Source organism: Puma concolor, chromosome C1, assembly GCF_028749965.1.
Source record: "Puma concolor isolate L17-30 chromosome C1, mPumCon1.1.hap2, whole genome shotgun sequence".
NCBI classification, from domain to species: domain Eukaryota; kingdom Metazoa; phylum Chordata; class Mammalia; order Carnivora; family Felidae; genus Puma; species Puma concolor.
The window spans coordinates 211,477,560-211,501,024 of NC_141674.1; the positions used below are offsets into that span (position 1 = coordinate 211,477,560).

The 23,465-nt window shown below is 46.6% G+C and overlaps 1 protein-coding gene and 1 long non-coding RNA gene across 7 annotated transcripts in view; one reads left to right on the forward strand and one right to left on the reverse strand.

The window, feature by feature from the left end:
* The window catches only part of RHBDD1 (rhomboid domain containing 1), a 135,761-nt gene that overhangs the window by 99,791 nt on the left and 12,505 nt on the right, over positions 1–23,465 (forward strand). The gene's annotated exons all lie outside the window — the stretch shown is intronic.
* On the reverse strand, positions 17,844–19,469 carry LOC147578712 (uncharacterized). Its single transcript, XR_015255597.1, has 3 exons — positions 19,041–19,469; positions 18,808–18,885; positions 17,844–17,997 (listed from the first exon to the last, which is right to left on the reverse strand). It is a non-coding gene; the product is annotated as an uncharacterized LOC147578712 (long non-coding RNA).

A 23,465-nucleotide genomic window follows, 5' to 3' on the forward strand; every position in this document is an offset into this window, starting at 1 on the left:
TCATTATGTTACTCTGCTTGGAATTTACCGCGGCCTGGTCTTTCATCATTTCTATATACGGGCAAAAGGCCGTCTTACTAAATTCTTCAGACTTTCACATTTACTTCTGGTAAAGGAATTCTGTCAAGATTAATTTATCACTGGAAGTTAATTCTCCAGTATGCAGGAGAGAGAGGAACAAGGGAATGAGGAATCCAGGCGAGGATGGGGGGAAAAGTCCAGCATATCCAGAGGCTTTCTTTTCTAAACCTCGCACCTTTTCGTGTGCTTACTTTGATGCCTTTTCTGAAAACGAAGTTGGTTTTGTTTAGGCCGCTGTTATGTTTCCGGTACAGAAAATTTGAAGATAGTTTGTTAGTTACTTTGATCCACAGTTGAGCCCTCTTTGTTGTAAATAGCTGGCGTTTTCTTTAGCACTGTTGCCATTTTGGGTGGGATAGTTCCTTGTTGGGTGGCATGGGACTGTCCTGTGCATCGTAGAATGAAGAGCAGCCCCCGGCCACTACCCGCTGGCTGCAGTGCACCATTCCCCCTAGTTGTGACAGCCAAAAATATCCCCAGACTTGATCGATGGTCTCCAGGGGGGGCACAGTCACCCCTAGTTGAGAGCCACTGCATGGAGAATAGCTTTAAAAAAGAAATCTGGTAGGGGCGCCTGGGTGGCACAGTCGGTTAAGCGTCCGACTTCAGCCAGGTCACGATCTCGCGGTCCGTGAGTTCGAGCCCCGCGTCAGGCTCTGGGCTGATCGCTCGGAGCCTGGAGCGTGTTTCCGATTCTGTGTCTCCCTCTCTCTGCCCCTCCCCCATTCATGCTCTGTCTCTCTCTGTCCCAAAAATAAATAAAAAAAGTTGAAAAAAAATTAAAAAAAAAAAGAAATCTGGTAAAACTTGCATGTAGGACACTCGCATAGAAACAGCTGTAGTCAGGGGCACCTGGGTGGCTCAGTTGGTTGAGCGTCTGACTTTGGCTCAGGTCGTGATCTTGCGGTCCATGAGTTCGAGCCCCACGTCGGGCTCTGTGGTGACAGCTCGGAGCCGGGAGCCTGCTTCGGGTTCTGTGTCTCCCCCTCTCTCTCTGTCCCTCCCCTGCTCATGCTCTGTCTCTCTCTCTGTCAAAAATAAATAAACATTAAAAAAAATTTTTTTTTTAAATAGAAGTAATAAACAGCTGTAGTCAACTTCATAAAGCGCATCACTTAGAAGTAATTTAATAGTGTGAAATAGAGATTTGGAATCATATTTCTTGAATTGCGGTACCTCCTTCTTACCTCTTCAATGGCAAGGTCCCTTTGGTCCTCCTTGTTAGAAAGTAGAGTGGCACTCAGTAGTAAAGTAGCTGTATCCAAAACACCTTTGCCGGGCACTTGGGTGGCTCAGCGGGTCGGGCGTCCAACTTCAGCTCATGTCATGATCCTGCAGTTAATGAGATCGAGCCCGGCATCGGGCTCTGTGCTGACAATGCAGAGCCTGCTTGGGATCCTCTCTCCCCCTCTCTCTCTCTGCCCCTCCCCCACTGGTTTTCTCTCTCTCTCTCTCTCTCTCTCTCTCTCTCTCTCTCTCTCTGTCTCAATAAATAAATAAACAAACAAACTTAAGAGAAATATATTTCGTGTGAAATATACTGGGCTCTTAGCATTCATGGATTTAAATATGTAAAGTTTCAACCACTTTCAGGTGACCTTAATGTTCTGACTAGTCTGCCTCAGTGTTCTTTGTCCCCGTTTTCAGTCCATTGCATTAATTCCTTATCTTTCCTCCCTACCCTGCTTAGATTTCTGATCCTTTGTTTCAAGTACTGTCTTACAAATACCATCCACGCCCTTGTTGCTTCGTCCTTCTTCCACCCATCTGGAAGCAAGCACAGACTGGGATGAGCCCAGCCACCAGGCTTCTCAGAACCTCCATCTGGCAGCTGAGTCTGTTTGGAGAACGTGACCCAATAGAGGAGACTGAGCTTATTATAAATGCACGTCAACATCCCACCTGGCCTTGACTGCTTGAAGAAAATAGAATCCACCTGTAGGTAATGACTTCCGGCTCCCATCAAGAAGGCTACAGACTTACTTATACCCATCCCCATACTTAACTCATCCCTTCTGACAGCTGGGCAGGGAGGTCTCCTTCTTATCAAAGAATTCCTAATTTCTCAGGAAAATCTTTTGCTACTGATTATCCCTTTCTCCCGTCGGCCTCTACTGGATCCTTCCTATCAACAGTGAAACATATGCTAGCCTCTCTCCTGCCTCATCCCAAAAGGAGAGAGCAGTAACACAGCTGCCTTTCACTCACCCCATTCTTTCTTCCCGTTGACATCCTCCAGCGAATTGCTTACTGTCTTCACTTCTTCAACTCTGAATCTTGCGTCCACTTCCTCGATCGCCTCATGGCTGCCATTACCCTAATCACACAGCTCTAGCCAAGTTCTCCAGCAACCTCAGTGTTGCTAAGACCCGGGGTCATTTTTCTTCCCTGCGTTTTCTTGCCAGACATAATCACCCCTTCTTGAAACCCTACCTTTTGCCTCCCTTTCCCCCCAGTGCCCACTCCCCTGGCTTTCCGGCTGCTACTCTGGCCTCTTTCCTTGGCCTCCTTGGCAGATTCACCTGCCTCCACTTGACTTTTGAATACCGGTTTTCCTAATGACTTCATTCTGGGTGTTCTTTTCTCTCCCAAGGCATCAGTTACTGTGTATATGCCGGCAACTTCCACGTTTATCTCCTCAGCCCAGATCTCTTCCTGAGCTTCTGAAATTATGTCTAACCCACTCAAGGACCTCTTAGATGCAGACCATATGAAACTGAATTTGTCAGACCTTTCCACTTCCCCGACTCATTCCTCGTTAATTGTTGTCAATAACCAAGTGCTCTTGGTGCTAACTCAAAACGTGGCTCACATTCTTCCACTTCTTTCCATGTGCACTAGTCTGAGCCAGTGCTTTCTGTCCCCAGAAGGTAGGTGGTAAGGATGGAGAGGTAAAAGGGACAGATAATGTAGGGCCTTTTAGGCCAGTCTAAGGACTTTTGTTTTTGTCCGAGATAGGACCACTAGAGAATTTTGAGCAGCAGACTAACATAATTTAACTTGTTGAAAGATCACCTGGGCTGCTGTGGGCCAGCATAGTGAGTTGAGTAGTAGCCCCCAAAAGACCCCATCAGAGTGTATTTGGAGGAAGAGCCTTTACAGATGTAATTAAGGCAGCGGTCTCAAGATGGTGGACCCTAAACCCAATGACAAAACGGTCCTTGGGTCAGAGCAGCAATAGGGTCAGCTTCTAGATATATTTTGAAGGTGGCGCAGAAGGAGTTTTTGACAGAATAGTTGTGATTGTAAGAGAAAGAGGAGGGAGAAGGGAGTGATGTTTTGGCCGAGGGCACTGGGAAGCTGGAGTTTCCCTTCCATTCACCTGAACACAGAGAACAGATTGGCCAGGGCAGGGGACAGAGTTCAGTCTTGGACCTGCAGGGAGTGAGAGGTTTGTGAGAGCTCCACGCGGGGGCAGTGAGGAGGTGTGTTTATGAGGCCAGATGCTAGATGCGGTCTGGAAACAGGACCTGTTTTCAGGTCATCAGTGAGGTATAAGTGATACTTAAATTTCGTGAAGCTGGATGGAGTCTCCAAGAAAGTGAGTGTAAATAGAAAAGAGGATCAAGGACTGAGTGCCAGGTCTCCGACGTGAAGTTTGGAGAGAAAAGAAGGTACCAGCAAAGGAGAGTGAGAAGAAGGGGCTACAAAGTGGGCAGAAAGTAGAGAAGAGAGTGTGGCTCTTTAAGGATAAGCCAAGAGGGAGGAGTGCTCAGCCGCACCAAATGCCCCTCATAGTACTTGTAGGATGACAACTGAGAAATGGTCCCTGGACTTAGCGAGGCCAAGGTCAGCAATGGAATTGACAAGAGCTGCTTCAGGAAATGAGCAGTTGCTGGTTCCAGATAGATTCTGCTTTTGTCTCATGTTCCATCAGAGTTAAAACAGAGGCCCTGTGCTTTTATTTTTTTAAGGGTTTTGTTTTTGTTTTTTTTGAGAAAGAGCACAAGTGGGAGAGGGACAGAGAGTGAGGGAGAGAGAGAATTCCACGCAGACTCTTCCCACTGTCAGTGAAGAGCCCAAGGTGGGACTCGAACTCACAAACCATGAGATCATGACCTGAGATGAAATCAAGAGTCGGACGCTTAACCGACTGAGCCACCCAGGCTCCCCAGCCCTGTGCTTTTAAAGGCTTGAGTTTCTTAACCCCCACCTCTACCCCTGAGAGCTAAGGAAAAGGAACATGATAATTGACAGACTGCATTATTCCTACTGGTCTCGCCAGCCTTAGCTGCTGTTACGTAAATAAACCCCTGATGTTCCTCATCCTGGAGCTACAGTGAGTCATCCACGTGAGAAGCAGCTCACTAGCAAAACAGTTTTCCCCTTGACTTGGACCATCTGGCCTTGTGTTTTCCACTGTAAGGTTAATATGTGAAATTGGTCTTTTCTCTGCCTCTGGTACCTGGCTATGTATGGAAGGGTCCTCCTGCATGGGCTCGTCAGTAACTCCAGAACAGCCTTGTCCCATAGAACTTTCTGCAGTGCGGTCTGTATCTTCAGTGTCCAGTGTGGTCGCCACTCGCTGGATGTGCTGAGCCCCTGGAATGTATCGGAGTTCCCCCTTATCCTTGAGGGACACGTTCTAAGGCCTCCCCCCCCATGGATGTCTGAAACCACAGATAGTACTGAACCCTGTATGTACTGTTTTTTCCTATACATACATACTTATGATAAAGTTTAATTGAGAAATTAGGCACAGCAAGAGATTAACAACAAAAGTAAAAGAGAACGATTGTAACAATAGACTAATAAAAAGCTATGTGAATGTGGTCTCTCTCAAAATATCTGGTCACTCGCCCTGCTTGTGATGAATGTGAGACGATAAAATGCCTATTGATGAGATGAAGTGAGGAGAGTGACGTAGCCTTAAGCTACTCTTGACCTTCTGGCCATATGTCAGAGGAGGATCATCTGCCTCGTGACCATGGTTAACCACGGGCACCCCAAACAGCGGAAAGCAAAACCACGGATGTGCGGGAGACTACTATAGTTAATACAGCCGAGAAACTGAATTTTTATTCTACTTAGTTTGAATTCATTTAAATGTAAAGAGCCACGTGTGGCCAGTGGCCATCATACTAGGGCAGATGTAGAGCATAGTTTCTCAAAGCGGGTCCTGGGAACTTGTTAGAAATACAGATTCTTGGACGTCCCCCCAGACCTGCTGAACCAGAAACACCAGGGTGAGACCTGGCAGTCTGTTCCATCAAGCTCTGCAGGTGACTCTGATACGTGCCAAGCAGGATGGATGCCCCATCCCCAGAGTTCCTGAATCAGCAGGTTTGGGATGGGGTCCGAGAATTTTTGCGTTCCTAACAAGTTCCCGGATGATGCTCTGAGGTCGGTCTACAAATCACTTTGAGAAAGTGATGTAGAAGGTAGATTAGCTCTTTGTGAGGCCCCCAGGTCTCCAAGAATGAATTCTGTGCATGCCACATAACTAATATTTTAACATCCCAACAATATACCCTGTGTGCTCCATGAAGGTCTTCCTAGCTGTTTTCTCATGAGCTCATAACAAATACTTCCTGGCTTACAGAAGGGCTCCTAAGTACTTGTTGAATTAATAAAAAATATTTATATCCTTAGCCTGGATAAAGTACCTAAAGTTAAGAAATCTTATCCTGCCTCTGACTTTCTGTATGTGATTACTTTTTGGCATTCATGATAACCTGTTAGTATCTTTCATTTTTCTGATCCATAACTGCCATTTGTTTTAGAAGAAGCTATTCTTAGCATAATTTTTTACTCCATATTTTGATAAATGTTAATTGTTTTAATGCTACGGAGGTAATTTTTGAAAGGCACAGTATGCCCCCTGCAGGGGGGTCATTGGGAAATGTGTGAGAGCTTTTTAGTTGTTGCATTGATGGGGTGAGTAGAAAGGTTATGATCATCATTTAGTGCTTTGGGCCCAGGAATCTTAAATGTCCTGCACCCATAAGATTGTCGTGTCCAGTGAGCAGAAACTGGTAACCTGTTGGTAGGTGACAGAAACAGTCTCCTTGGTGAAATCACCTGTAAGGCTATGACTCTCCTTGGCTTGTCCTGTTTCCCCATGAGCATTTTGGAATCAGGTTTACTTATTTCACAGGAGGATGAAGCACTGTCCCTTCTGCTCTTGCATTACATAATCTAATTCTTTCAGGGAATATTTATTTATATGTAAGACTTAAGTGCTGTGGTTTACAGAGATGTCTGAGATGTGGGCCTGACTACAAAGAACTTACAGTACAAATGGTTTTGGCAATTATATAAATGATAGGAACAGAGAAGGAGAATTACCTGGGGAATTAGTCAAGTTCAACCAGAGAAACTACCAGTGGGAGACATATATTAGGAGATTCAGTGCAAGGAATTGGCTCATGCACCTGAGGGTGCTGCACAGACCAGTCTGAAATCTGTAGGCAGGCCTGCAGGACGGGTGGGCTGAAACTCTCGGGCACGTGCTAAAGCTGCAATCCACAGGTGAAAATGCCTTCTTTTTCAGGGAAACTTCAGCTCTGGTCTTTGGGGCCTGTCTGAATTAGGCCCACCCCGATTATCTAGAATCATCTTCTTTAAAGTCAAAAGATTATGGACTTTAGTCATATCTACTGAATACCTTTACAACAACACCCCCATTCGTGTTTGGCTACATAACTGGAGACCATAGATGAGCCCAGCTGACACAATAAAAAAAAGACCATCACACTTAGAGACTGGGTGTTCAAGGGTCATATCTTGAAAGGTGTGGCATTTGTTCTGGTCCTTGAAGAATAGAGATTCTAGTATTCTAAAGGGACTAGGGAGAGTGCCACTACCAAATATTACTAAAAATGAATAATAAAAAATTTCAAGATAAGAAATCTGATGTTTGCATAATGGCTGGTTGGTGCTTTATGACCTTGATCTGAACCTCAGCTCTCAGTTTCTTTATCGAAAAAATAGGTTGAGGGGCGCCTCGGTGGCTCAGTTGGTTAAGCATTCGACTCTTGATCTCGGCTCAGGTCATGATCTCATGGATCGTGAGTTCAAGCCCTGCATCAGGCTCTGCACTGACAGCATGGGGCCTGCTTGGGTTTTCCTGTCTCTCTGCCTCTCCCTGCTCTCTCTCTCTCTCTCTCTCTCTTTCTCTCTCAATCTCAATAAATAAAGAGTAAAAATAATTGTTTTAATCTTAAAAAAAATATTTTGAATGCTCATCATGACTGCCCCCTAGGATAGAATGAGATGGTATTTGAGGGTACATTTTGGAACCAGTAAACACTATGAATGCTAAGGTATTTTACAGAGACAGTGGTAGTATTCGCATGTGAAGTTGAGTGAAAAAACAAAAAAGGTTGGGCAAGTAAAACAGAACCTGATTATTGTGGGCTTTGCCTAAAATTTGCATCGTTAATTTTGGGGGGAAAAGGGTACTCTCTAAAGTTTACTCCAAATAGACTAAAAGAAAATAAAAACATCCCTGTTTTAACATCCCAAAATGTTAAATCCCTGTTATCAAAAAGATGCAGCAGCCATTTGCTCTGGGCCTAAGACAGCTCAACATTTTTTTACAGAAGTGGGCCTCTATTTTTGATGCAGTATTGGGGGTGAAGGAGAGTCATTTATTATAAACTTATTGAATACTTTGCCTAAATAGGGAAAAAGAGTTAAACCATTTCCAAGAAAGTTGTTCCAAGTTTGTTAGGTAATGGCTGTTGTAGCCAATTGACTCAGTCACCAAAGAAAGCACCAGAAAGGGACGCTACAGTGAGTGCCGTTTGACACACTTCTTTTTTTTTTTTTCCTTTTTCCAGAGCTGTGCTCTACAAACCAAGCTAATTTTTGCCAAGCAAGTCCCCCTAATTGTTCAAGCCATATGCATTTTGAAGGAAATTTAATCCATATGTTCCTGAGTCATTTACGCCTAAGTCATTAAAATGTTATTTTGTAAATGTGATTTCATGTTTGAAGTCGTAGTAAAGTATTTTTAGGCGATTTTCCTTCTTCATAAGGCTAAATTTTTCTTGGTTTGTTTTCTTGTTTTATTTAAACACGCTGCACATCATCTTAACACACATCCTGCGGTGAGACCCAAAGGGAGCCCTGCAGCCAGAAGGAGGGTCTAGTCTAACACATTCGAAGCAGCCAGTTTCCTCTTCACAGAGATTTCTAAATGTTATCCTTCTTCAGTGCCGGGGCTGCTTTTAACCTGGCCATTTCCCACCCCAGCCCTCTCCCACACTGCTCCTCAAAAGGGTGCCCACAAAAAAGAATAGAGAAAAAAACAGGACAAATAATAGAACCAGATTGCCTCCAAGGATAGATTTCCAAACTATGTCATGTGATCCTTTCTTTCCAAAACTGAGTTCATTTTCCCCTTTTACCTACTAGCATTGCCGGCTGGGAGGCTTTAGGTGTTTAATAAAATGTCTGCAAAAGAGAGACGTACAATTGAATTTAGGAGCAGTCCATGGCTTCTCATTCCTAGGGCGAATAAATGGTGGTATCTGCTTAGGACTGAAGCTAGTTGAAAAATGGTTTCATTTCTTTTCCCAAAGTAAGATTTTGTTTGTTTGATTAAACCTCTGACTCTTCAGAGCGCCGTGATATGAACCAAGATTTGTCTATGCATGAAGCATCCTGGTTTATGTGTGTCTGTCCCTCAGGAACATCTGTTGGCTGCAGAAGGACACCTGTAGAAGCCTTATTTTTAGGGTTTGGTAGAGATTTGTCTGTTCTGAGCACTGAGTCTTTGTAGGTAGCAGGTGCGGCACCAGACACAGTAAGAGACATTTACCACCTGGAGGTACCAAGATCTAAGAAGTTAAAACTTTTTACTTCTCATCAGTTCGAGCTTGCGAAATACTTTCCCATCTTTTTTGTTTTGAATTGCATCCTCAAAACTGCCCTGAAGGCCGTGGTTTCTGGGTCTGGGTCGGTTATTTTTCCACGAGGAGATTGAGGTTCAGAGGAGTTCTTTTCTTAGATATTTCACAAGGAGATGGCGGCTGTTGATGTGTGCCTCTGACCGCACCAGACGGTAAGCTCTGTGAGAACAGGGATGTCCTGTCAGTCATGTGGGGATGTCTGAGGACCTTTGTGGGCTTTTACTTTTGGAAGCCTCACCTTGTATCATTTCAGATGCATTAAGACATACAACTATGTGACTTTGTTTCATCCGAAGATGAATCTTCATCTTTCTTCAAAGCTCTAGGGTTTGGTAGCAAGTGACCTACTGAACATGGTGGAAAGCTAGAGAGAGCGCCCCCTCCTGATGAAAGAAAGAAATACAAAGGGACTAAATGAGGAGGGGAGATACTAGGACTGTCTTTTAAAAAGCCCTTTTTTTTCTTCCTCAGACCTGCTTTCACCCTAGAAAAGGGGGTCCACACTTATGTGGGTGGGCAGTGGGAGTACTTGCTCCTCACGGAGCCCCAGGGCCTCCAGAGACTGTGACGGACCTCTTTAAGAGGCCTCCAGGCCACTCTTGGGCTAAACTCAAAAACTTGCAATGCTGCTTGATGGGCTGAGTTTCCGGTTCGGGGCAGAAATGCTGGAACTTGCCCTCCATCCATGAAAATCCTTCAGGATTCTGTCATTCAGCAAACACTCCTTGGCCACCTGGACTAGCAACACCACAGTGACCAGAACAGACTCGTCCCTGGAGTCCAGAGGTCTGTCTCTTGCTCCTTGGGGTCCCTTTGGTGACGTATATTTGAAATGTCTTTGCTTTTTATTACTCATTTTGTGGTTGGATTGTATGTACATGCACACGTGACCTTGTGTATTCAAAAGACAACCCTTCTGTTTATAAACTAAAGCCTACAGTGGGGAAGGAAGCCTAGAGCATAAAGATTGAGCACGTAAACGTTCAGTTTCTCCACTGCTATGGTATTTTTCTGTATTTCTTTTCAAATCTCTTGGTGGGCCTGGACTTCAGAATAAGCAGATGTAGAACGCTTCTTGAGTTTGTATTGTGCCCTCTGGCACCGTCCTTCCTCATGGTGGTTCCTCCCTGAACTTCAACCCAGGGACTCTCGTTCACCTTCCATTTTTTTTTTCTTTTAATTTTTTTTTACATTTATTCATTTTGAGAGACACAGAGAGACAGAGCATGAGTGAAGGAGGGGCAGAGGGAGAGAGAGGGAGACACAGAATCCGAAGCAGGCTCCAGGCTCCGAGCTGTCAGCCCAGAGCCTGACACAGGTCTTGAACCCACAAACTGTGAGATCATGACCCGAGTCGAAGTCAGACTCTTAACCAACTGAGCCACCCAGGCACCCCTTGTTCACTTTCAGTATTGCCTTTTTGCATGTATGGATATATCTGCATTGTTCTTTTTTGTGTGTGTTTTTTTAAAGTAGGCTCCACGTTCAACGTGGAGTCCAGCAGGGGGCTTGCACTCACAACCTTGAAATTAAGACCTGCGCTGATATCAGGAGCCAGACGATCAACCAACTGAGCCACCCAGGAGCCCCTAGATCTATATGGTTCTTAAGGGAGCTGTTCCTAAACTCATCAAGGGCATTTTCATTTGTGGCAAGAATCCCAAAGCATATTCTCCCCAGAGAAAGAACAAGATTTGCCTGACATCAACTTAAGAATATAATTACTCAAGAAAATGTTGAGGTGTTTTGTTGTGTTGGAGATGTTGGTGACCAAGAAGTGGGTGCCTGAGGGGAAACGTCTGGCCTCGTTGTGTAAGGAAGTCAGGAAGGTGGAATTTTCATATGCCCTTTTCTACTCGGCTTCCTCATGTGCTTTGCCATTTACCCAAAACTATCCCCATCGGAAGGTTGGTATTTATTTAACGCTCCATGGCCTTGGGATTATTTCCCAAAGCAGTTGCTAGATGTTTCTGCTCCTGTTTACTCTTTCTTCCCTGCCCAGTCCTGTTCAGCAAGAACTTTTTATTTTTTAATTTTTTTAGAGAGCACGCATGTGCAAGCAGGGGAGGGATAGCGAGAGAGAGAGAGAGAGAGGGAGGGAGAGAATCCTGAGCAGGCTCCACAGTCAGCACAGAGCACAACATGGGGCTCTATCTCAAGACCATGAGATCATTATATGAGCCAAAATCAAGAATCAGACTTGGGGCACCTGGGTGGCTCAGTCGCTTAAGCATCCGACTTTGGCTGAGGTCATGATCTCAGGTCATGATCTCACGGTCTGTGAGTTCGAGCCCCTTGTCGGGCTCTGTGCTGACAGCTCAGAGCCTGGAGCCTGCTTCGGATGCTGTGTCTCCCTCTCTCTGCCCCTCCCCCGCTCATTCTCTCTCTCTCTCTCTCTCTCTCTCTCTCTCTCTCTCTCTCTCTCTGTCAAAAATAAATAAACATTAAAAAAATATTTTTTTAAAAAAGAGTCAGACTTAACTGACTGAATTGCCCAGGCACCCCAGCAAGAACTTTTCTAATGTTTTATAGTTGAACTGTTTTCTCTTTAGAGAAGGTGGTAAATTAGACCATGAGTAAACAAGCCTAAAAGTTCTAGAGATGGTCATTCTTAACACTGCCAGGTGTCTTGTGATTGTCATTGTTATTGTCTTACGGAGTGAAAATCAAATGGGAAGAACGTGGGGCTGCTTCATTCACGGGCATAACTGCCACAGATCACATCCCTTTCCAGCATTTGTCTGAGCCTTAGAACAACTGTAAGGCCAGTAGAGTTTTCTGTCCTAAAATCGTAATCCTGACTGTTGACCCTTCCAGCTGCTCCCTCCTGAGAGCCTTTTTGTCCAGGTTGACCACTAGGTAGGAGAATGGCTGCTGGCATGTGCTAGGCTTGAGGATTTGAGGGGACTGTGGGGAGGCTGACTCATAGCCTTGCCACACTCTTGCGTCCTTACCCAGTATCACAGGCCTTGACGAGTGGCCGGAGTCAAAGGCCCCTTTTGCACAACTGGGTGTAACAATTTGAATAGTTAGGATTCCGACCCTTGCATGGCCAACCCTGCAAAGTTCTAAACATACTTTGCTGCCAAATATAGGTCCGAAGTTTGGATTGAAATTAGCTGGGCTGTTTGCTCACTGTTGAACCAGGTGGGAGGAGCAGTCCGTCGGAGGAACACAGAGCTCTTTGATGGAAGGTTAACCACCCACCAACTGCATGTTTTGCGTGTTTGTGGCCCTACATCAAAGAGAAGCCACTGTTCTCACACAGTCGAGTTATGTGCTATGTGAGCAAGACTGGCAATGCCTTATGGCCGCCTGAGCCATTGGAATGACCCTTCTTGCTGGAAACCTTGTTGGAGCACATACAGTATTTGATGCGCTGAATCATAGGTGTGTCTGTCATCAATGAGAACGAGGAGGGCCGGGTTCCAGTTCCAGGGTTCATGCAGGCAGGGCACCTGGCTGGCTCAGTCAGTAGAACACGGGACTCTTGATCTCGGGGTTGTAAGTTTGAACCCCGCAGTGGCTGTAGAGATTACTTAAAAACAAAATCTTAACAACCACCACCACAGCAACAACCACAAAGTTAGTGGAGGCTAGCTGAGGGACTTGGGCAAGTTTCTGAGCTTTTCTGAACCCTGTTTCAGGATCTGTAAAACGAGGGGGATGTCATTAGCTTTAGAAATTTTACATACGTTTAATATTGGCTTTAGCGCATAGGTCTCATGGATGTGAATATATGCACTCATTTAAACCTATAGCCCTATTCATCTTAGGCTTCCGTGAGTTTCTCAAGAGAAGAAACTGTACCTTATTCTTCCTTAATCTAGAATGGTGCCTGACACACAGTCCATGTTTTCAGTTAATGTCGGTTGTATTAATTAAGGAAAGAGGGGAGAGACAAATTAGTAAATTTTCAGACAGCCTCCAAGACTTTGCTGGAATTAGAAATTACAAACTCTAAACCAAAATAAAGGAGGTTAGAAGGGATGGAAATGAGGACACTAACTGTGTCCTCTCCTGGCTGTGACTGGTGAGCCACAACCCCCCCTCCCCCCTGTCCCTCATCGTCACATCAGATGCTTAACTCCATACCCGACACGTAGTAAGCACACAATAAAACGTCAGCTGTCGGCAGTAGGAGGAAGAAGTTGTGAGTTTTCTAGTTAACCAGAGATTATGAAACTAGGTGGATCATCACCCCAATAGAACTGACATTTGAGAGCGTATTTCCTTTACACCAAATTTTACTGCACTTAACATTTGACTCACAGGGTCCTTTCAGAATTTCAGGTCTCGGGACACAGTGGTGAGCATAGAGCGTGAATGCGGTGAAGCTTAACCAGGACCTGACCCCACAATATTGTGTGAGTGTTGCTGCCTTTGAGTCCCGAGAATCCAGGTGGTGACTTCTGTCAGGTCTCTTGTTCGTTAATGAAGATCTACAAAAGAGACATCTGGTCATTTGATTCTCCCAGTTGGTTGAAAAATAAATACGAGTTTATCCTGGAAGCGATTTGCGTAGGAATTTCCAAGCACCAGGGCACTCTAGCGTCCAGTACCCATCTCTCAGGACAGGGCGGCGACCCGTCTGGGGCCGAAGGCGTTGTATAATTGGAGCTCACTCCTATAAGGTCCCTGGCCTTGTACGTGGGTGACCTTTACCAGGTTTAGGCCACGTATCTCCTGCAGGCTGTGCTCCTGTGGCACACACAAGGCCCAGGTCCACTGGCCTGATGGCCACATGTGGACCGCAGCACTGCCAGTCGCCCCAACTCATTCACTGCGGTGACCCAGGGAAGGGTCAGAGTCAAGTCTCTTGGTGGTGGGAAGGAAATTGTAGTGTTTTTTTTTTCTTTAAGATTTTTGTTTGAGAGAGAGAAAGAACAAGCAGGGAAGAGGGGCAGAGGGAGAGAGAGAAACTCAAGCAGGTTCCATGCTTAGTGCAGAGCCCATGACCCTGGGATCACAACCTGTGCCCAAATCAAGACTCGGTTGCCCAACCGACTGAGCCGCCGGGTCACTCTGGAAATTGTGTTCTTAAAACCGCCAGCTATTCCTTCCCTTTAATCAGAAGCTCCATTTCTAACACGTGAGCTTTTAGACCCACGCTCCTGTTGGGTCTCCCAAGGTTTAAGCAACGCCAAGATGATAAAGGAGCATAAAGAGAAACTCTTTTTGACAGGACCGTGTCGGAAACTTGTGGGAGTAGATGCTCTTGAGGCCCTGACAGTTGGCTTGCCTTCCTCAGAGTGGTCATCCCCTTGCAGAAGTCCCCTTCCTCCTGGGGCCACCCGCTTCTTGATTTTCCTGACACTTTCTCATTTCCCCTTGGAGCCCGCAGAAACCAGGCCAGTCCCACCTCAACAACAGAAACTTTCTCTTAAGGAAAGGGGGTGGTTTGGTACAGAATAGGGAGGTTGCTTGGATGCAAAGACACTGTGTCAAATGTTGTCAAGTGCAGAAAGGCATGGAAATGCATGTATTTCTACACAAAGAAGGAAGCCCTGAACATCTGTTAGGCTTAGAATTTTCAACAGTGATCTACACATAAACTCCTTAAGTGTTGCCTTTTATACTGGCACGTTAGAAGTTGTGGTAATGCTTATGGAAACTACATATGATTTAGAAAATAGTTGAAAAGAGATCATACACATAGGCCAAGTTCTGCCATTGCTGACAGAAAACAAGAGCTGAAAACATGCCCCCTGTGGGCTCTGCTGAGTGTATCTGGCTGCAGGACTGAGGTGCTGTATTTTGTCTTTAGGTCTGAGCAACACAGAAAATATGAATGCAATCACGCAAGTGGGCTCAGTTTAAAATAGTCCCCCTTCGGGGCGCCTGGGTGGCTCAGTCGGTTGGGCGTCCGACTTCGGCTCAGGTCATGATCTCACGGTCCGTGAGTTCGAGCCCCGCGTCGGGCTCTGTGCTGACAGCTCAGAGCCTGGAGCCTGCTTCAGATTCTGTGTCTCCCTCTCTCTCTGACCCTCCCCCGTTCATGCTCTGTCTCTCTCTGTCTCAAAAATAAATAAACATTAAAAAAAAAAAATAGTCCCCCTTTCAGGGGCGCCTGGGTAGCTCAGTCGGTTGAGCGTCCGACTTCGGCTCAGGTCATGATCTCACACTCTGTGAGTTTGAGCCCCACATCGGGCTCTGTGCTGAGCTCAGAGCCTGGAGCCTGCTTTGGATTCTGCGTCTCCCTCTCTCTTTGCTTCTCCCCCGCTCATGCTCTGTCTCTATCTGTCAAAAATAAATAAACATTAAAAAAAAAATTTTTTTTAATAGTCCCCCTTTCCACCCTCACCGGCATGGCCAACTTGACTGGTCAGAAGTCTCGATTGTTTGGAGACTAAAAGCAGCATGGATTGGAACAGGGATGAAACCTCCCGAGCCTTTGGCCCAAGGGACCCTGTGAAGGTGTGACAAAACTGGCCACCATCCCCGTCAGGGCAGCCCAAATATAGCTCCCAGGCAGAGCCTGTGGGGACAGCCTGTAGCTATCTGCTCATCCTGGATCTTACACAGACATCCCCCCGCACCCCGCACCCAGAAATACCATTAGACAAGAGAAGTGAGGATGCCAAGTCATCGGCTTCCAAACCCAGCCAGTGTGACGCATGGAAGCAGCGAGGAAGCAGTGTGTCCTCAGCAATGATTTGTTGTAAATTATTAAGATGCATGAGCCTTTGGGGCGCCTGGGTGGCGCAGTCGGTTAAGCGTCCGACTTCAGCCAGGTCACGATCTTGAGGTTCGTGAGTTCGAGCCCCGCGTCAGGCTCTGGGCTGATGGCTCAGAGCCTGGAGGCTGTTTCCGATTCTGTGTCTTCCTCTCTCTCTGCCCCTCCCCCGTTCATGCTCTGTCTCTCTCTGTCCCAAAAATAAATAAACGTTGAAAAAAAAAATTTAAAAAAAAAAAAAAAAAAAAAGATGCATGAGCCTGACCCACACCCACCCCCCCACAACCTCACCCCCACCTTCTCCCCAACTTTGATGACGGCATCCTCACTGATGCAGAATGTGCTCAGATAGAGTGCCACCTCCACCTAAGCTCTTCTAGAACATTCTTCTCCCTGAAAGGAAGTGAAAAGAAACCAGTCTGAACTCATAGATCAGGCTACTGTCTCGTTTTGGTGGGGGAGGAGGGTGCAGGTAGAAAAGAGGATTAGGAGCAGTTGCCTGGTACCTAGGTGTTGCTTCTAAACCACAGGCCTGGAGACACAAGCAGCCTGCTGGGGGGTGTCCGGAGCACGGACTTCCGGCCTGGGGCGTGCAGGCCACAGCGATAAGCCTCACTGACCCCCATACCGTTCTCGTAATTTTGTTTGCCAGCTGGCCGTGTTGCATATATAAAACGTGTGGCTTCACTCATTCTGCCCCCCGCCCTTTAAAAAGCCATTATCTTATTGTCCGAGGCCCCAAACCAGTAGGGCACCCAAGAGAGGCCTCATGTTTACTACAAGATTCAGGTTCCTAGCCCCCTGGTAGGAAGGCTGGCCTGATGAATTAGATGCAGAAAACAAGCCACTGCTCTCCTGAGGCCGCTGTCTTTGGGGAGAAGGGACTTTTGTGCTCACTTGGTTCTGTGCCTTTGTTTTCAAAATGAGGAACTGGAGGCCCAGTGAGGCCTAGGACCATCGCTAGAATTTGCATCTCCAGTTTCTCAGTTTGGACTTCTGTCCGCCCTTCAGCTTCTGCTCCCTCTGTTGTGTTTTGCATTCAGCATAGTCTTCTTGCCTTTAGGACTGCCTCTCCTTTTCCTCTGTAAACATCAATATGAAGTATATTTGCTTTGCTTTTCAGCCTTGCCTGCCCTCTGTGTGTCCAAAATAGCCAGCTGGAATTCATGAGAATGTTATGTCTTCAGATGTTTATAATCCAAAAGAATCCCTTATGGTTTTTTTTATAATAAAACTACTTGGATGTCGGTATTTTATGTTGGAAAGGCAAGCCAAGTTCACAATGCAGCAATTACAATGCAATGCATTATGTATAATTTGTAGCGCGCCCCAGGAGCAATGGTAAACCGTGAAATGCCGTCCTGGCCCCACAGCATAATTAGCAGGATCAAACGCTGTGCACAGAGAAGCACAATGGTTGTCGGCCGAGGTCAATAAAAGTAAGGAAAAGTTCTGATAAAAGCAATACACCCCAAATTATAGAAAGAGCAGCCCCTATATCAGGCTGCAAATATGTCAAAAGCCTTCACTGCTAATTGAAGAAACCTTTTGAGGTTTAACAGCTCATAAATTTGCACTGGGAATGCCCTATTGTTCTGAGGTTATAAGTCTTGTCTTTGAAATTTAACAGTTGTACTTTTATATTGCATTTCTCCGAGAGTGCCATTGTAAACATGAAGGGTTTGCATTTTAACATAAATTTGAACAATGTGGTTTTAAAAGGGTTCGCCACATCAAAGGGAGGCTGTTTGGGCATGTTTTATAAATTCTTTTTTCTGTAGTATTTAAAGCTACAAATGACTCATAGAAGTATGTTCCATTTATATCCGTCATGTTGGTGTAGTGTCCTCACCGGAGCTTTTACTGCCCTTATTTTTTTCTAACCTAAGAGCGTCTGAAAACCCGTCTAGGCCTTTTGCCAAGTCAGTTGCCCTTAATCTGCTATCTTCAGATAGCATAGAAACAATTCTGGAAATGTGGTTATAGTTGGTCTAAATAGCAACAAATTTTGTGCCTTTTCATGGTCATCTTTTTTTTTTAACTCAAAATATCCACTATATCAACTTGCAATTTCTTCTTTTTTTTCACGTACCAATTATGGCCCCTCCTGTACCCTCATAGCCCCCATTGAAAAAAAAAGAACAAAACACTGATTTTTTTTTTTTTTTTTTTTTTTTTTTTTGCTGAGCCACTGGTTGAAGTGGAGAAAGTTGAATGTTAAAGGGAGAGATGTGGGTGCTGGTTAAAGGGAGATGGGTGGGTGCCTCATGGAGGACAGAGAACACTGGGCTCAGATCCAGCCCCTCGTGTCCAGGCTATATTATGTGCTGGCTCTTGAGGCCTCAGGAAATCACACACCTTCTGGAGCCTCAGTTTGGCCATCTGTAAAATGCGGACAATAGTTACTACCCTACCTCCTCCCTCCCTCCCTCTCTCTCATTCCTGCATCGGCTCATTTATTTATTCATCCCTGGAGAGAGAATGTGAACACAATCTCTCCCTGTTCTTACCCCGCAGAGCTCAAAGCCCAGTGAGAACCCACATTATTGAAATAATGAGTCCTGTCCAATTACTAATGGGGGCACTGTGTGCTTTTGAAGGAAGGGGCCGTGTTCCTGTGAGAGCTTAGGGAAGAGGACCCTCACTGCGGGTTTGGGGTGGCAGGGGAGAGGGGTTGGGCACAATTTCCTGGAGACATGGTGTTTGAGCTGGTTGCTGGAGGAGGGAACTGGTGAGTGGGAGGTGACAGGGCAAGTGTACTGGACTGGGTACAAATTTTGATGTTTGTACTTAAATAAAAGGAAACCCTTGGCAGGCAGAGGATGAACTTGATGAGGCACGTGCTTTCCAGAAGCTCTCCCACAGCTGTGTGCGGAATGGCTGGTAGGAGGACCAGAGACAGTGTGGGGAGATCACTTAGAGGCTCAGACGCCAGTCCGGGCTCACGAAGCAGGTGGCTCAGACAGGGTTGGTGACGGGGAAGATGGAGAGGAAGGGAGGAGTTTGGGAAATGTTCGGGTTAAAATGACAGGATTCGGTGAGGGGTCCAAGAGGGGCAGGTGAGGAAGAAGGAATAGTCTCGGATGACTAGGGTCTGGGTACGTGTGACTAACTGGCTGTATGGTGGGGACGTACCCAGGATGGGGCAGCCTGGAAGGGGGGTTATTAGTATAATAATCAGGAGCCACTTACCTGTGATTGTTTGGGGACAGGTGGTGAAACTCTTCAGTTCATTCATTTCTGAGCACATCTGTGAAGTAGATTTCTGCCCTGCACAGATAAGAACATCAGGTCTGTCTGGCTCCAGAAATCATTCCCTCTCTCTGTCCCCTGCCAGAGCCATGTGGCAGAAGGGCACTTCAGTGAAACACCAGTGTCCACTGCGGGTTTGACTAGGGAGGTGTGGGTTATGCAGGATGAAATACCTAAGAGAGAAAATAAGACGGGGCGCCTGGGTGGCTCAGTCGGTTGAACTGAGTCTTTCAGCTCAGGTCATGATATCACAGTTCCTGACATCCAGCCCCACTTTGGGCTCTGCACTGACAGCACAGAGCCTGCTTGGCATTCTCTCCCTCTCCCTCTGCCCCTCCCCTGCTTGTGCATGCACACTTGCTCTGGCTCTCAAAATGAATAAACTTAAGAAAAAAAAAAAATTAGCCAGGTAGTAGGAACAGACCGTCGAGAGTCCTGACTTCTGGTTCTGCCCCCATAGCTGCACAAAACAGGAAAACCATTTATCCTCTCTGCACTTCTGTTTCCCATCTCCAAAATGAGCCGACTGGATACCATCACCCCAAATGACCCCCCTCCCTTCTCTGAAAACCCATGATTTTTACTATGGTCTGGACGCATCTCACCCCGAATCTCCTGTCCACACCTGACTGCCTCCTCAGAGCTTCCTTCTTAAAACCATAGACAGGCCTTCCAGCACTAGCTTTTAATCTGTCCGCAGCATGCACGAGATACTTCCAAAGAGGCTCAGAGAGCAACATAGTCCTCCCCTTCATCTAGCTCCTCTGTTTTCCAAGATAAGCCAAATTCTAGACTCCTAACTTGGCCAGTAAAGTTCAAAAAATTTAGTCCCAAGGTCTCCCTTAATGCTCATAAAGTAAGTTTTATTTTCCTAGAGATTATTAACAGCCCTGTAAGAGTAAGTCACTTTTTATTGTTATGGAGTATCTCTTCTCTGCTAAGAGGCCATTTTAGAGTCATTTCTGAACAGTTCTAGGTCAGGATGAGGCAGTTAGAGGCAGGCTGTTTGAATGGTATGAAAACCGTCTGAGAAAGCCCCCAGGCCTTCCTGAGGCTGGGAGGGTTTGTTTATTGGAGATGTTTAAGTCTCGGTGTGTGTGTACGTGTGTGCATGTGCTCCCACATGCACGTGTCCATGCACACGCACACATCCACACGCTCTCTTAGATGGGGCACAAGGCCAGAATGCGGTGGGAGTGAGTTAATCAGACCTAAAAGAACACGCAAAGAGTGGCAGTTAGGCTCAGGGTTAGGCTAAATACCATCGAATACAGAAAGAAGCATGTTTTGAAAACAGCCACCACGCTTGTGGGATTGTTTATCATGTCACAGAAATCCACAGCCCGCACAACTCCAGGTGGACTCTGACCTTCAGGAAGAACTTCTTGGCTCTTAGGCTCCGAGAGCAAGGCTCCTGTGTGTTTGTGATGCCCCGATGGCCTCTCAGCTGCCCACCTCAACGGGGTGTATCCACCCAGACAGGCTCAGCACTTGTGCTCTCCTCCCCTTCCATGGTGCCTGTGCCCTCCTAGAGGAGCCCAGCCCAGTGGTGGCCATTCAGAAGTCATGGTGACCGTACATCCAATAGAGTGTCACTGTTCTTTCATGTATGCTCACCTCCTCTCTCCTGCCTTTTTTATTTAACCACCTGGCCACTGTCCTCACATTGTTTTAGCTCCTCATGGCTGTTGCTTCCCTGTGATGCCCTCAGCCTGGCCCTGCCGACTGCGACCCTTGGACACCAGCCATGCCACACCCCATCGCAGAGGCTCTCATCACTTTGTCCTCCTCTCATCCCACCTTCGAGAAAAGGATTCCAGGCAGCTTTCAGCTCTCATGAGAGCATTGAACCACGATGTTCTCTTGGCCATCAAAAATCTCAGGGACAGGTTCCTAGGTCAGGGATGTTTTGTAATTATGCATTGATATCAGTATCTCTGGACATGTGGTTATGCACTAATCTGGCTTATGATATTTGAAATGCAGAAATAATTTGAATTTTTGGAGTCTTTAAGATGCATTCAGCTTAGATGTACCCAATACATCTCCTATCTTGGCCTGCTTCTAGCTACTGAAATTTCTCTAAGGTATCATGAATCCCAGAGCCCAGGAAAAGGAATTCCTAGAGGAATTCCTAGAGGAACCCATAGAGGAAATTCCTAAGGAATTTCATAGAAGAAACAAATACACAGCATTGTATTCTTAAGTCTGTGTGTGCATAGCCTCCTCTCACCTGTTCCTCATCCATGAATGTCTAGGGTTTGGGAGCTGGTTGGGGGCCAAGGCCAGAAACCAAGATTCCCAGACCTTGAAATTCCCTACCTGGCACCATGTGTCTCCATTTCTGTCAGGGTCCTCTGGCCCCATTGTTCCGGCCTGGTCACCCTGACTCCCTCTCTCTGCTCGGCCCTGATGGCACAATTAGCTGTTCTTTGTCCATGCACCAAACATTTGTGATACACCTACCACGTACCGGCCACCAGGGATCCAGAGGTGAATCGTTCTGTTCCGAGGATTGGGTGAGGGGCAGTGGGCCAGTTTCATCTACACTAATGTTAGGGCTAACAGAATCTCTGGGGCAATACCATAATTGTATTTGTTATAATCCTCTGGAGAGCCAGGTTACAATGATACCTTACTTTTAAAGCCCACATCATCCAGGATTGAGCATAAACACCCCAAGAAACCACCAGTCTCTGACTCATGAAAAATGTGACAAAAGACCGACTTCTATAAACTCAGTGGCCATAAAGGTGCTCATGGCCAAGGCCAGATGAACCCCCAGAATACATTTTGGCATTGCTGTGATCAAAGTTTCATATAATGAGGCCGGTGACCCACTCTCGGTGCTTGAGAAAAAGAAATGCAGATTCCTGGGTCCCACCACAGATACTGGGCTGGGATCTCCCAAGTTATAGCCTAGAATCTGCCTCTCACCAAGATTCTCTACATCAGACTTTGGGACTTCCTGCTCTAAGGCCAGTATCTGGCCTTTGGTGCTTCATTATGCCATGTTTCTCACAGGACTGTGACATGGAAGCATTGGGTCGCTGTGGCCACCGAGCCTGGGGACCAGCCATCCCAACCCCCTTGCCTCCCGAGGCTCCTTGTTTCTCCTGACACACCCAGTTACCTGCAGTGGTTGTCCAGGGAGAGCTGGACTTGACCCCTGAGTAGTCGCTGTCAGCAGAGGTTGTCAACCCAAGTTCCCTTGTCCCTTTCCAAAGTTCTCACATTAGCTTTCCACATTTTTTTCCTTACCCTGTGATTTCTTGGGATGATGTTTATTTGTATTTTTTTTTCATTCCCCAAGGCTAAACGGTGTTTTCAGAAGATTGAGGTTTCTGACTGAAATATTGTCTAATTTTAAATGGGCTGTGATTTCAAAAGTCAATGAAAACATTATTTTGGGCCTTTGCTTCCAGAGCTGAAACTTGAGCTGTCTCTGATTTGAAACTCGAGGGAGAGGGAGTGAGGAAAAAAATGAAGTAGGTCTAAATGTCATCACAGACGCGTCTCTGTACCTCTGTGTGAACAGGGGCTTTGAAAGCCCAGGCGAAAAGCAGTAGCATTAGGGAGCTTTTCGTTTCTGAGCGAAGGGTCGCCCCCTGCACGCGAGGCGGGGGTGGGGGTGGACTACGCACCTGGCATTTTATCCCGTGGAGCCGGGGGAGCTGGTGGCCCAGGCAGTGAGGAGCCCACCATCTCAGGCAGGGCCTCGTCCGCCAGGAAGCCCCTCTCGGTATCCCTCCAACCCCTGGGGACTGTCCAGCCGCAGAGACAGCCAGACCACCAATTACCAAGCCGCCAGCTTCAAAGACCCCTTCGTGGCCCCTCTGGGCCTGGGCTGGCCAGGACAGCAGCTAAGTGTCTGAGGTCATGGGCTAAGGAATTGAAAACATCCTCCAGGGAGGAGCCATGGATGCTGGAGTTCTTTGCAGATTTCCAGGACTCACAGAACACTCCGTTTATAAGTCCTGGCCCTGCACACGCGGAACCGCTGCATCAGGCACAGTCGTATGGCCCTTGTTTATCTCACTTCCTCCCTCCTGCTATTCTGCTGGGGCGGTACAAGGAGAGGGGGCAGAAGGAAAGAAGACTGGGGGCAAGTATAAGTGGCGTTGGGGTGACAGTGTGGACCGGGAAACATCACCGCTTTGGTTAGGTTTTACGATAAGTCGTTTTTGGTATCACTGCATCCACGGTTGTCTTATTCCCACAGATTGTGTTTGTTTACCTCTTCTAACCTGGAGTTAGGGGGATACAGACCCTTGCAGTAAAAAGCCCTCCGTGATGCAAAGCAGTAAGCACAGTAGCGAGAGTAGATTCTGAGTTTAGAGCCGGTTAAAATATCCGACTCCGCATCCACATCCATAACCACGTCTAACCCTCTCTGAGTGCCTCGTCCGTCTCCTCCTCTGCTCTTGAAGAAGTCTGATGTGACAGAGAAACTGCTAGATGCTGGCAGATAATCCAGACCATCTAGACAATAAACAGCTCCATAATATTCAGTGCGGCAGCCTCTGTAGAGCCCATCTGTTTCAAAATAACCCCAGTTCTGCTTACGAGGCGGAATGCTTTGTTGACTGGAATTTGCC